This window comes from Denticeps clupeoides, chromosome 18, assembly GCF_900700375.1.
Source record: "Denticeps clupeoides chromosome 18, fDenClu1.1, whole genome shotgun sequence".
NCBI lineage: Eukaryota > Metazoa > Chordata > Actinopteri > Clupeiformes > Denticipitidae > Denticeps > Denticeps clupeoides.
In genome coordinates, this window is record NC_041724.1 from 8,289,414 (window position 1) to 8,303,888 (window position 14,475).

Consider the following 14,475-nt stretch of genomic DNA (forward strand, 5'->3'; position numbering starts at 1 on the left):
GGATATTAACATGTAGTTAAGTTTATATCAACAAATTATTATATAGAAGGGTGGTAGTAGCCTAGTGGGTAACCAGAAGACCCAGGTTCAAATCCCACTTACTACCATTGTGTCCCTGAGCAAGACACGTAACCCTAAGTCGGTCCAGGGGGGACTGTCCCTGTAACTACTGACTAAGTCCCTCTGGATAAGGGCATCTAATAAATGCTCTAAATGCAAATGTATTATGTTCGGTTGTTAGATAGGTTGTTTATCTGGGATCTTTAGGGTTTCCTTTTTGCTCAATTGCTTTTGCAAACTACACAAATGTGGCTCAGTCTTGACATTTGGCTCACAGAAGAAATATAAGCCTTGACGTGAGAAAAATGGTGAACATGTCCAATTTTCTTACATAGTATGACAGCTTGTACATTTGTGTTCCTTTAATAGCCATATTTGACAGTTCCATGGCCCTCCTCCACAACATCAGGCCAAGGCGATAAACACTTGAGGTCAACCTTATAGTGTTGCCCATCTACCCAGCAGGAATTTATGGCTCTTCGATTCCCACCCTGACATGTTTACCATTGTGTGCGGCACACACGTTGCGCCGTGTGACCCTGAATCCATGCGTGGCCTACACATGTCAAATTGTCTAATGTCAAAAGTGAGAGCGAGCAGGAAATCACGTTACGGGCCTGCAGAACCTGTATTGTGGAAAATGAGAAGCGCCTCTACACTTTTCATGACCCCACGATCCCATAGTTCCGTTTACATGGTGTCCTACCGTGGCATGCATGGGACCAACTGGCCCTCGTTCGCATAAATCCTTTCACCCCTTTAGCTGGTGACAGTGAGACCTGAGAGCCGGCCAGGGAGTAGGCCAGAAGGTCATCCTGTCAATCATTCTCCCCAACAGCTTGTGGTTTTTTTATTTTTAATTTTATGTGTGTGTGTATATATATGCTGTGTATTTATATACACAGCATATAACGTCTGGAGTTTTTGTTGCCCTTGTAAGTGTTGTTTTTTTTATTATTATTTATTTATTTGTTCCTGGAAAGCTTTCATGCACAATTTTGAAAATTAAAACCATGTTTAGTTGTAGATCTGTTATCGGTGATTCCGCTGTCGTTCTGTTATGCCGTTTGCCTCCCAAAACAGAGCCGCGCCCCGTGGCCTCGCCTGAAACTTCCCCTGGGAACGCCTTACACCTCACCCTCTCACGCCGCCGTGTCGCCGCCCTTTCATCTGCTGACCTTCGCTATCTGTGAACTGCGACATGTGGGAGTCGCGCTCAGATGATACGAGTGTGTTTGTGCGCGCACATGCGCCTGCCTGTTTACACTCGCCGCAGCGAGGACGCCGGTTCCTCCGGAGCGAGTGATTTGGTTACAGCGGGTGGGACCAGGCTGTGTGTGTGTGTGTGTGTGTGTGTGTGACAGTGAGGCAGAATCAGCCCTGGCTACGTAACCCCTGCGCCACTGGGCTCCTGTAAACAGTGCTGTCCTAGGATTTCTGCGGGCCGTCGGCTCTTTTCTCGCTCTTGCGGCGTGATTTTAAAAGCCCGAGCCCGAGAGGGAGCAGTGGGCAGGATGGTTCTGGAAGAGGGGTCACGCCGGGTGCCACTCGACCCCCTTGCTGTAATTTTAAGGGCCATGCATGGCCTACAGGGTGTCAGTTCCTGTAACACATGGAGTGCAACTGTATCTGAGCTGGACCTTTGTAAACCGATAACGCCCTTCTATAGACTCGCCTGACATTCACTTCATTCTTCTCTCGTTTTTTTTTTTTTTACGTGATGTCAACGTGCTGTACCAAAGTTATATCTTGTATTTTGTTGTTCACAACAGTGATATTTTGCCACATGGATGCAGTAGAGGTTTGTTGTTGTCATGCATCTCTTTTTAAAGCCTGATGCTGGCAATAATACTTTTGGCTGGCATTAACCTGGCCCTGCGGCAGAACCCCCTTTTCTCGTGGAGACCCCAGGAGAATAAATTCAGACGGGCAGCGCTAATGATGCGACTGGACACACGCATTCATCACACGCGATGTGCATGCATGCAAATTACATGGTGGCTGATAAATCCTGTGACCTTCGTCTGTTCTGTTCCACTCCGTTCCTTTAAAACAGTCATCTGTTACAGATGAACCCTTTCCTGTTCGGCCATAAAACTAGCAAGTATTGCCGTAAAAGGGGGCATTCTTTGACACTATTAAATAATATATATATATATTTACCAAGCGATCATATCAGTCTTTATATAGGAATGAACCAAATAAGTGTAATAATGACAAAAATAACATGAAAATAAAGAAATTTAGGATAATAAAACATTTATTGATAGGATGCTACACTGAAGAGTTACTGAAGGTGCATAAAGATTAAAATGCCCTCAGGTCCTCTTGCAAGCTGTTCCAAAGGTGGGGGGTCATAGACAGTAAATGCTGTCCCCCGATTATTCATTTGCACTGATGATGGTGTGACACTGAAAAACGTTTTGCACTTTATCTTTTTGATGAATTGAAACCTTGCAACAGCATTACAAGGTGTGTGGTTTCCTGACTAGATATTGTACATCTCCTAAGAATAATTAGGAGGTCAGTGACCTGAGTGACCTAGAGGGTGTTTGCTCTAAAGCCATGTCCATCGAGTGATTTAAAAACCAACAAAAGGACTAACCAGAATAGATTTATCTATCCATTTTTCTTGTAATAAGCAAATATATTTTATGCATATATAGAAGCTCTTTAGTTATCACCATTTTCTGTGTAATACTGTTTGAGATATTTTATGGTGTATTGATAATAATGTGTGATCATGATGTGTGAGCTGAGAAGTCAAAGACCCCTGCTTGTACTGTGCTAATGTAGATCACTATTTAGCACCTTTGGTTTATTTTCCTATCCCTCCCCTGCTTGTAAAGGTCATCACACTAGTTACCTGCACAAAAAAACACTATAAGTCACTTGCGTAAGTGTGTGTGTGTGTGTATACACAGCACATGTTTTCAGGCCAGGGCTGCCACTAATCGGGTGAAAGGTTTGAAATAATTTTAGGGGCACATAAAAAATTGGCTATTAAAGGGCCCAGGGCGGCGTTTGGCAGTCGTCCTCCTGCTGAGACACTGTCCCACTGCACGTGATCCAGCTCGTCAGATAAATATCAGCCTCTGGATGTGCTGGGCAACAGAAAATCTGAAATTGTGCAGGGCAGTGTGGGTCTCTAGGACCAGGTTTCATGCTCATATTACCAACCCTGTTCCAGAATATTCTCTCTGTTCTGTGTAGACAAAGAGTCAGAGTGTTTTGAAAAGTGCTACCAAGGAAGCGCAAACATGCCTTCTGGACCTGTGGTCTTGCCACTAAACAGAGAGCAGGAAGACAACACACTGAACATCGCCATGGAGACAGAGTCCAGCCTTGGTCTTCCATGGTGACAGCGAGGGAACGCTAAAAACACATAACCGGTGAACCATTATTCGGAAAGCGCGCAGTCAGCTGAGTGGTGCGAGCCCAAAGGGGTCTGGGAGCAGGATTAACACTTAATATTTAACGTGATTAGGGCAGCTATGTCCTTGTGCTGTGGTCATGTGACTCCTCCGCCAGCGCCACCGACTGGTTGCGGATCACTCATCCCTTTTACTGTTTAAAAGCCCACTCTACGCCTGCCAGTCGCCGGCCGAGCTCAAGGTCATCTCTATAATGGCCCTGGCAGGCGGGTTGTGCTTGATGTCACGAATCATCACAGAGAAGTGTGGCTGGGGGCGGGCGGGGCACAGGGCTAGAGCTAGGAACATCACCCATTCGGGCAGGGTCATATATTGCATCAATACCATTTGGACCATTGTGGCCTTGGTTCTCGAACTCTGGTGCACATGGTAGGGTGACTCCGTCTAGTGGTACTGACCAGGAATCTCTGAGAATTCTGAGATTACTCAATGGCCATTGAGACATGCTGTATGTGATTTTGGGCTATAAAAGAAATAATTGTTGTTGCGCTGTTAATATTTCATAGCTGCTGTGTGTTATTCTTATTGTTCTTAATGTCATACAGTTACTATCCTCAGTGGTACTCAACACCACTTATTCAAAAATAAAACACCTGGTTCTTCAATTCCCCACTACCAATGAGGGGATGGCCGGGACCTAATCCGGGAATTCGTGGCCATTTTCTCAGTGCATCCGGCGCCAGGGTTAACCAGCATCTGTAACGCTCTTTACATGTAAACAGAGCCCACACTGCTGGCGGCGCAGCCGCTGTTTACTCCGTACACATGTGCTGACATGGATAATGAAAAACCAGAAACAGTCGCTCCATAGACGATAAAAACATCACCTGCTTTTGGGGAGGGTGGGGGGGGGGGGGTCATTTCTGACAAAGGCCCACGTGTTTATCCGCGCCCAAACAACACTTGTGCTCAGGGGCGCGGTTTTATTTACTGGAGAACCCGTATGGACCATAAACACGACCACTGATTATGCCAAGGACCATTTTGAGCTACAATTCACTTCAGTGTCTCCAGCCTCCAAACATTGCTGTGCTTGAGCATCAAGGAATTATTATTGTTGTTCTCAAAATGCAGCAGTGGAACCGCATCTGTGGAGCATTTTGCTCTTTGGTTTTGGACACTTGTCTCCTGCAAGGCCACTTCAGATCAATACAAAGTATTGATTTTCAATCTTTGTCCTATGAAGATATTTCTATCCTGACAGGAGGGCTGCCTTCCAGGACGATGATCATGCCCTCATCCATAGGAGAGCGTCACTGATTGTTTGATGAATATGAAAAGGATTTACATCATGTGACGTGTACAATCAGCTTCAGTTATGTGATCTTAACCTAATTCATCACCTGTGGGAGAATCTGGGACAAGGTGCACTGAAGCCGATCTAGCGGAATGTGACCTTGTGAACGCACTTTATGCTGTTTTTTTGGTTTTTGTCATGTGTCTGGAAGGTCCTGTCTACATCTCCACATCAACCACCACTAGATGGAGTTTCACACTGTTCATTCTGTTACTGTAGCTTGGAGACACGTAACCACCACTGTAGCTCATCAATCTCAGGTGGACAGTCTTAAAATAAAAGCAAATACACACACGCTCACACACTCTTCCACTTGTGGGGGTGGGATCTGCACCCTTTCTCGAGGATTTTTAGTGATCTAATCAATTCAGAGATGTTCTTTGAACTGGAAATCAATTTACTAACTGGTCATTATTTTATTTAATCTTAACAGTAGCTCATGTGACCTAAAAATCCCACTCTGACATCATTTCTGTATTATACTGTAATTTCAAGAAACACATTGCAGCAAAATATGGAAAACGGAGAGAAACTCAGTGGTATGTTTTTTTTTAAAGAGACAGTGAGCACATACCACATTATCAGTGTAGCCCAGTGACGACATGCCTAATCTCAGTGGTCACTGGATGCTGATCCAATTGCCCCTCCTACCCTGCTTGACCAGCTGGGATTTGCCACAGATTAAGGCCTGCGGGGCATCGCTGCTGCTGCTGCATGTCCAGCCAGGTATAGCCAGTCAATGGTGAGGAGAAGGGAGAGTTTCTGCTGCAAAGCCTCCATTAAAACCCTTAAGCCTGATTTGATTACATCACGATCAGCCGCAATCAGGATCGACAAGCTCCCGGATTTGTGTGCCATTCTTCCCTTTGTGGGCCAGGCCTAAACTCGAATACTCACCTAAACTGACAGTTGCAGAATACAACATTTAGTCACGTTTAAATAATGCATGTACTATAATTTTATACTCTTGTCAAAACCACACCTACCTTGGAGCCTCTTCATGTTTCATGTTTGTTATTAATTATGCACCACTATTTATCTCTGCACTGCAACTGCCTTTAAATATATAACATTACCATTAATGTGGTTTTCATCTGTACAATTTCATGTTTAAGTAAGGTGTGTATTGTAAAAAGAGTAAAAACAGTGAAATCTTTTTTACATGTCCTGCATAAGACTGCATATATCACCTCTTAGACATTATGTTACCCTGCACTTTGTTCTACAATTTTCATTTTGGGTTAGTTGCAGTATAACATGTAATAAACTGTAATGTCAAAAAAGTTAACATCTAATCTAATCTACAACACACACATGTTTATATGAACAATGAATACATTTATTAGGGCTGTCAACCTAGCATTAAAGAATGAGACGATCTTGTTTATGATCTTTTTTTTAAACACACTGTAGACAAATGAAATGGACATAAATCTGAATGCAAATTACTTTTTCTAAACAGATCAGTGAGGGCAACTGGAGCTGGTTCAGATGATGCATAAAAAATGCTGTGCATTTGGATATTTTAATATTTTTCACCTGATTTCCAGTCTTTGTCCCCCTGCAAAAAAGATGAAGGCACATTGTGGACAACGCAATGAGTTGCGCCTGTGTTTTGGCAGTCATGTCCATATAAAATAATTTAAATGTGGAATCTGTAATGCAACGGTGCGCCTGGCTCAACAGGTGGCACAAATTCACAGCCAGGTCCTGATCACCCACGGGTTCTTCGGGTTTGGAAGCAGGGTGATTAGGACACAATATCTGTTGGGGAGTGTAGACAGTGCTTTTGTTTCCGGCCCATTCCTGTTCTTTGTTGATTATTAAAACCTCACTCCTTCAGACATGTGCCTGTGCCTCCTTCTTTCACAGAAGCATCACACATTCAAAACATGCAACATCTGAATTGGCCCTAAAACTTGATATTTTACTCGGGGATTGTGTCTGGCAAGCATGAATGTCACATCTGTCATTTTTGATGGAAAAACGTCGACATGACTTCCTGTCTGTGGCAAACATTGTACATCGTGTCATATTCTCTCCTCCCGGTTATTATTTAAAGCTGCACACACCAAAGTGGTGCGTCCTGGGGAATCCTCATTGTAGGACTGGCTCAAACTGGCTGTAATTCTGCACCAAGGCTGAATTTCGGACAGAGACTTCGGACGTTAGGGGACCATTTACATGTTAACGTTTACAAAGATGCACACACTGCTCGAAAGAACCACCTTGCATACCATTCTTGCATACCATAAATGTTTTACAAAGAATAGTTTGAACACTTCCTTAACAAAACATTGAGAGTTGGTGGTCTCGCCCGCCATGTTTCTGGCATTCCTCCACTTAGGTAATGCGGAAAGCCGTGTAGGCTTCCAAGGCGAATCTGAGAGCAGTCCCCCACTAAATTTAGGTTTCCACTTTCCTTCATTAAACATGAGCTTGTGTCTGGGCTTTTAAAAGCTTGCTGCGCACTGACCTTTTGCCTCTTCTGTGGCGCTGCAGCACACAAGTTTCCCTCCATCAGGAGGTTGCAGATTCATCCTTTTCGAAAGGATTGATCACAATGGATAAGAAAACCATTTAAATGAGGTCAATTACATATAATTAATTACATATAGTGCAATGTGTAGTGAAATGTGTATATCTAAATGTGCCTTTGTGATACATTACATTTCTAATATTTATAACGCATAGAATAGGGATCATGAAAGTCCAGGACTGAGCCTGAGCATGTTTTGACCTGGTGTTACTATATGTAGTGTGCCACATGCATGAGTGTAATTTACTCATATGCTCCCAGCCCCCCACCACTTCCACATATAAATAACCTCTGTAGTAAATAGCTGCCTTGCCAATGGATTATCCGCTGCACACCGAGGATCAATAGTACACGACGGCGTGATAACTTACTCTTGTTTAAGATTCAATTTGCCGTTCGTGAGCTATGGCTTGGTGTATTTTCTCAGGGGGTTGGATCACCTACATGAGGGGAAGTGAGTCTGGTGTGTGTTGAAGTGCATTACAGTAGAGGAAGAGGGAGAGGAGGGGGGTCTGATAACTGCTGTGTTATTCACAGCACGTTAATTTCACACTGAGTGGCTGTCATGTGATTATGTAGGAGTGCTGGTGTGTGTGATATGTGTGTGCTGGGGGTGGGTTATATGATGATGAGAAAGTGGGGATGGGTTGTACGCAGCCTTGTGCTGCCGGTCAGCAGGTAGTGGCCATCATCCCTGGGCTCGTAATCCTGAGGGATGTGGGAAGAGGATGCCTGTCCTCAGGAGTTGAATAATGGATGACCTCTCACGAGCTCAGCGCTCTCCACTTCCCTGCAACCCCCCCAACCCCCCCAACACACACACAGAACACAACAAACTCAGCATAAACCTTAACGTTACCTTAAAAGAGGACACAAGAGGTTCAGGTTGATGATTATGGCTGAAAGCTTATGTAAATCAGAAATCCAGCACTCAAATTATTATATTGTTACCTGCAATTAATATAGGAATATTCAACTGAAAAGTGTTTATTTATGCAGTCAGTACTTGGTTGGGGCAAAAGGGTTAAATGGTGAGCTTTTTGTAAAAAAAATTATGATCCAATAGTGCATGTATATGGGGCAGTTGTGGCCTAGTGGTTAAGGAAACGGCCCTGTAATCAGAAGGTTGCCGGTTCGAATTCCGATCCGCCGAGGTGCCACTGAGCAAAGCACCGTCCCCACACACTGCTCCCCGGGCGCCTGTCATGGTTAAAAACAGAGGACCGATTTCGTTGTGGCACCGTGTGCTGTGCTGCAGTGTTTCATAATGACAATCACTTCACTTGCACTATATGGACCTATATGTCCAGTTTTTGCAGGACCCATTCATATTTTCTACACAGAACACATGTACTGTATGTAGATAATAGGTTGGGGCAAATGAGATAACGCGAAGTCCTAGTGGTTATCAGTACGTGGGTAAATGAACAGCCAGGGCTGAACTAGCCCTAAACTGGCTGTTGTGTGCGAACGGGTGGATTATTGTACAGTCCATCGGAAGGCAGGGTTGTTTTCGCACAGCATCAAGACAATTCAGCGTTAGTCATCTTTGAGAATTTGAGAAAAAAAGACGCGTGCACATGCTACAATCCCGCCCTGCCACTTGTTGCCTGCACGTTCTGGATTTCAGTGGCATGAAGGGTATAATCTGAGTGAGCGTATTCTGTCCAAATGCCATCTGGGCTACGTGACCAAAGGGGAACAAAAAGGAAAATTGTTATTAGATCTCCGGAGCTGCGGGATGCAAGTTAATGTTTAATAGCCCTTGTTTTGAGCCCTCAACTTTCTTCGGCGTGACCCCTTCGACTCCTTGCACGCCCTTCATTCTAATGGTTGTGCCCTGAAGGCTCTATTTGCTTACGGCAGCACATTTTGCAAAAAGGCAAACCATTAACACAGGGGCTACTTGATCTTAGCCAGATAGCCGGAAAAGTCTCGTAATGCTCCTGACATGATTTGTCAAAGATTATGTTCCCTTGATAAGACTGACCCCTGAGGATCAAAGTCACCTCCGGGGAGGTTTACTACACTGCATGCCATATTTTTACTACTTTAAACTCAATCACCAGGGCATGCTGGGCGGCGACATCTAATGAAATGTTTTGCGAGATAAGCCCGCTGTTCATAGCTAATACGATAGTGTAGTATTTATATGCAAAAGGGGGTGCAATGAATCTGACTCATTTTTCCAAAACGCGGAATGGAAGCGGCATTGTTTCTGCGAGGAAACGCCCCGCGTCCCTGGCAGAATGTAAACAGGATCCTGGACTGTCAGACGGCTCCCGGGATCAATATTCCACTGTGACGGGCCTCGCGGCCCTGTTTACATTTCAGCACGGTGATGCAGGCCGAGGCAATCTCCGGCACACCCCATTTGCAAATGCTAATTTGCCATTTCCAAAACGGCCATCTAGATGAAATGAGAAAACGTAGCGCCGGCCCCCACGCGACACAACGTTAGTTTAAAGGTGATGCCGGGCTATGCAACAGCTACTCCGACGAGCGCTAAATAATGGATTGAGAATTTCTTATGAGAGCTCCTGCAGTTGAGGGGTGTGTGCAGAATATTTTGCCTGGATGCATTTTGAAAGTATATATATATATATATATATATATATATATATATATATATATATATTTTTTTTTTTGAAAAGAGGCTCAGAGCCCCCCTTATAACACTATTAGTCATCCACTCTGAGGCTGCTGCAGCTCTCTGTTAGGTCCTCTGAGTCAGACCGGCACTTCCACCCACTCGGGGGACGAGGAGAGAAGGCAAGGAGCGGTGGAAACGCGTTTCCGTGCAATCTGCGCGCCACCCAACCAGCAGACATGCCACGCGTGTCCGTCATGTCAGGGTCGCGCTCGCGTGCAACACGAGCCCACAAGCACACAGGCAACCCCCGTTTGATGTTTCCCGCTCACGTTATGGCCGCGGCGAGAATACGTGTTAAGAATATACAGGATTTTTTACATGCGCAGCATGTTATTTATACCTGCACAGCATGCACTGGAGACAGGTGCGCGGAGGGGGGAAAAATGCATCAGAAGATTTGGGGGAAAAAAGCAACGGCCGCATAAATATGCTATACACACACACACACACTACATAAATATAAAGATTTGCTTCTAAAACAGTAAGCATGAATGCGTGTGGGGGAGGTGGCACACGCCTATGAGGTATTTTGATTTGTGCTTGGGGTTTGGCATGCAGCGTGGTGCTATGTGCTAAGGTGGGCTTTGCCAGGCTGCCTGCGGAACCAAGCTGCTTGAGTGACAGGTGTGTGGGTCCTACCCACTGTGCACCAGGCTCAGGTGGGTCGCGGTTGCCAAGGAGGCGGCATTTCTCAGATTGCAGTGGCAGCTCTGCGAAGCGGCGTTGTGGAGACGCGGCGTTCCGGCGGTGAATGTTGGCTCTGGGTGGCGTCACCGCGTATCACTCTGATCAGGGGAGGGACGAGGGTGCGATCATTCTTTTCAGCTCCTGACAAGCCTCGTAATTTTCTCGAGATGCATTTTGAGAGTCACACCGGTAACGTATAGCGCTGGCAGGGCCAGCGTGTTCCCCCAGATCCATACTCGAGAGGACAGCAACCTAATAAATGATTCAAGGTTCACATCTATTCTTGTCCTTAACCTTGTACTGACGACTGAATGATGTCTGCAGCCAAGTTTCTTTCCATCCCCCCCCCCCCCTCTCTCTCTCTCGCTCCCTTGTTCTTTCACTCTTCCTCTCTTTGGCGGCGGTATATATTTAGGAGTGGCGAATGATGCAAAACGAAGCATGGAGGCCGAGGTTCACCTCTGCGCATTGTATTTCTATCATGCCAGAGAGAGCATTTATGAAAGCGGCCTGTCTCCCACCCCCTTCCCAGCGGCACGTGGCTATTTCCAGCAGCGACTGCATGACGACAGTAGCGACAATAGCCATTATAAGGAGTTTACTCCCCCTCTCCCCTTCCTCCCACGGCTCCAAATCAGCCCATGCCGCCAGGCGTTTAAACTTTAGACAAGCCTCACTGGTGTGGGAACCAGCGTATGTGACACGAGCATGTCCCTCAGGTCACAGTGGTGGCCTAGCGGTTATAAGTGAGCGCGTGTGAGCATGCAACTGATGCGTCTATGCAAGCGTCCTGTTTCGTGCCCTACTGTACTGACAAAGTGCACACAGTTCAATTCTGATTCCATTAATGATTTTAGCTAAATAATGAAGAATGCTTTTGATCTGTTGGGTACCAGTGAGTAATATATTACCATAAATCAACCGTTAACCTTTGCTTCTGTATTTAAAACAGAATACTACTGAATCAAACCATGCACAACAATAACTGATTCATTTGGAAAACCTGACTTAGCTTAAATCTGTTCACGAATAAATAACAGCTTAACCCGTTTTGTGTCAGAAACGTATATCTACTTTCTTCTCGTCTGCCTGACTGGAATGAATGGAATACCATTGTTGACAAGGAATGAGTGCAAAAATAGGGGCTGCTGTTCCTGTGTTTGGCAGCCATGGGCACGACATGCAGGCCTGCAACAAACTGCGCCCTGGTTGGTCAGTTTTATGGCCGGCCCGCCGTGGAGGGGGGGGTCAGAACTGTGACCCAACACAAGCACAGCTGGCCCCTACCTCCATGAAACCCTGCGACGAGGTGGATCACCTCCCACCGAAGAGCTGCAGGATCGCATTCTGTCTCCCATGCTCATTCCCCTGGCCGCACCAATCAGATGCTCCGCAGTACGTTTGTAGGACGCATCACCGGCACAGAAGAGGAAAGGGTTAAAGGGCCGAGAAAGAGGTTTTGCCCTGGGTTCAAGGTCCTATTTATCTCTGTGACATCCCTGTGTTGTAGGTTAAACAGAGCCAGACTTATCCGTCTCACTTGGGTTACGACAACACGAGCCCACGGTCAATGCAAACGCCGGCGTGGTGTCGGGGTAGGGGTGTGGCCATGTGGGAAGGGCGATTATGAGGCGCTCTTGTTTTGAATTCCGCGGACGCAACTGTCCAAATAGCCAGGCAAGGAGTCACGCGCTCGGCTAGGAGGCGCGGCTGCTTTGGAAAAGTACAGCTCTGTGTCTGGGGTGGGGGGCAGGCAGTGGTTCCCAAACCCTTTCTCCACGGACCCCATTTTGTACACAAGATTTATTGTCTTGCCCTCCCGCCTCAACGTAGTTGAAATTGAAATATACAAGCGCTTATTGACAGTTAAATCCTGATCATGAAATACTGCAGGGTGTCCTCCGATTTCTAACCCTGCATCGCCCATGGTGAGCAACCTTCCGATTGCCGGTCCGCTTCCTCACCCGCTAGGCCACCGCTACCCCGTACGTCTAACATTTGTGGATTTCTGAAGTTCTTTGGAGGGTAAGGTCTATATGAAAATCTGCTTCAAGTGCCTCTGCACTTCATTAAAAGAGAAGCGTTCGGCCTCTGAATTGAGGCATACGTTGAGTTTGGAAACCTTCAGAAATTACATCTCGTGATCTAATGACCGTGTGACTGGGAATTAAAGGGCAGAGCTATGGATAATAATGGCTGGGACTTGTTTTTTTGGATTTTGTGCTGGATGCTCACCGTATCTGCTCCCAAGGTTTGGCTTCTGAGGCGTAGCCGGATTTTAGTCACTGCCTCACTGTGCTGGAATGTATATTGATCTACACAGGGGAAGCTTTGGTGTGGAACCGGGTAAATGGCCTTGAAATGGCCTTGCTGGTAATTAGATCGGAGCTTATCACCTCCACAAGCGTCTCCTCGCTCGCCCCCTCCCCCCAGTCCTTTATGTCCCAGCCTGGTCATCGATCCATGGGGCTAAGAGCAGCCGAGATCCGGGCGGACGGTGGAGGATCCCCGGCTGATGTGATGAAGCGAGCTCCTTTTGGGCCACTGTGGTCGGGTGGGGGGATAAAAATCCAGAAGCCAGGCTGCCCTGAGCTGGGCAACACTCAAATGTAAATGGCGCTTGGAGGTCACCCTGCTAAAAGCAGCTGACTCCAAGATATGAGGCGACACCCCTGGAATGCCGGGCCGATCATGTGGAACTAACCTTCCACGGCCGGCGGTTGTCCTTGGGCCATGAAAGCGGCAGAGTGGGCTCCTCTGCTGACAGATGCGTTTCTCTCTGTCTCCGCCACTAGAACCTGCAGACTGAACTTCGACCTCCTATAGCTCAGGAGGATTACTAAATGGATAAATCTCAGACGCGCTCCCAAGCCCGAGATTAAAGTGTCTCATGCCTAAAACCATTCAACAGGAGTGATGTGGTGTCACCATAGTGAACCAAACTCAAATCTCTAAGAGTGACAGTGCTCTGCACGATTAGCATTTTTACATATAAATCCCCTTCGGTGCCTTAATTAGCCTGCATGCTCATGCTCAGCAAGGAAGCACATTTGGTGTCATCATCATCTCTGCAGGAAGGAGCTCCTAATCACTCCTAATATGCTATATTTAAACCAGATCACTCCAGATCAAAACAAACAAAGGTGTTTTCGACGTGAAGAAGACTACCTCTTACCCGGGCGACCTTTAAAATGCTCCGCTTACAACCTAGTCGGCTCTAAACAAACAGGAAGATTTTTATAGGCACAATTCCCCTGCGGCTTGTAGCTTTACAGCCCTCGTGGCTTGCAGCAGTCCCTCAAAGTCTCCCATCTTCCTTGGAATTAGATTAGAGCGCGAGTCTTATCGCTGCATTGATTTCGCATGGGTCAAGATAGCGGAACTAATGCAAACATTTCAAGTCACCGCCATCTCACCGAGCAGAGGGCAGCAGGGCTTGGCACGGGCCCTCCCATTCACAGAGAAACCAGGCCAGGGCCCCGCCATCCTCTCACGTTCCCTTGGCGTACGTCTGCCCATCCGAGACGGGTGGTTTCAGAGAACAGGCGTCCTGGAGCAGGGATCAGGTGTGTTAGGGCCCGACGGCTTCAAGGAAACGGGGAGGAGAGGCGTTCTCACCTCTAATCACTTCAGCTGTTTGCGCACAGGAGGCGGTAAAAATTCCTAAGGAATCTCGGTCCCTGTTTAAATATGAATGCACGATGTGCACACAGAACACACACTTCTACAGACGTCGCGTGCAGTCACCACAGAATGTACGAGGTTTTGAGACACAGTTATGGGTGCTCACTGATACCATAATCGT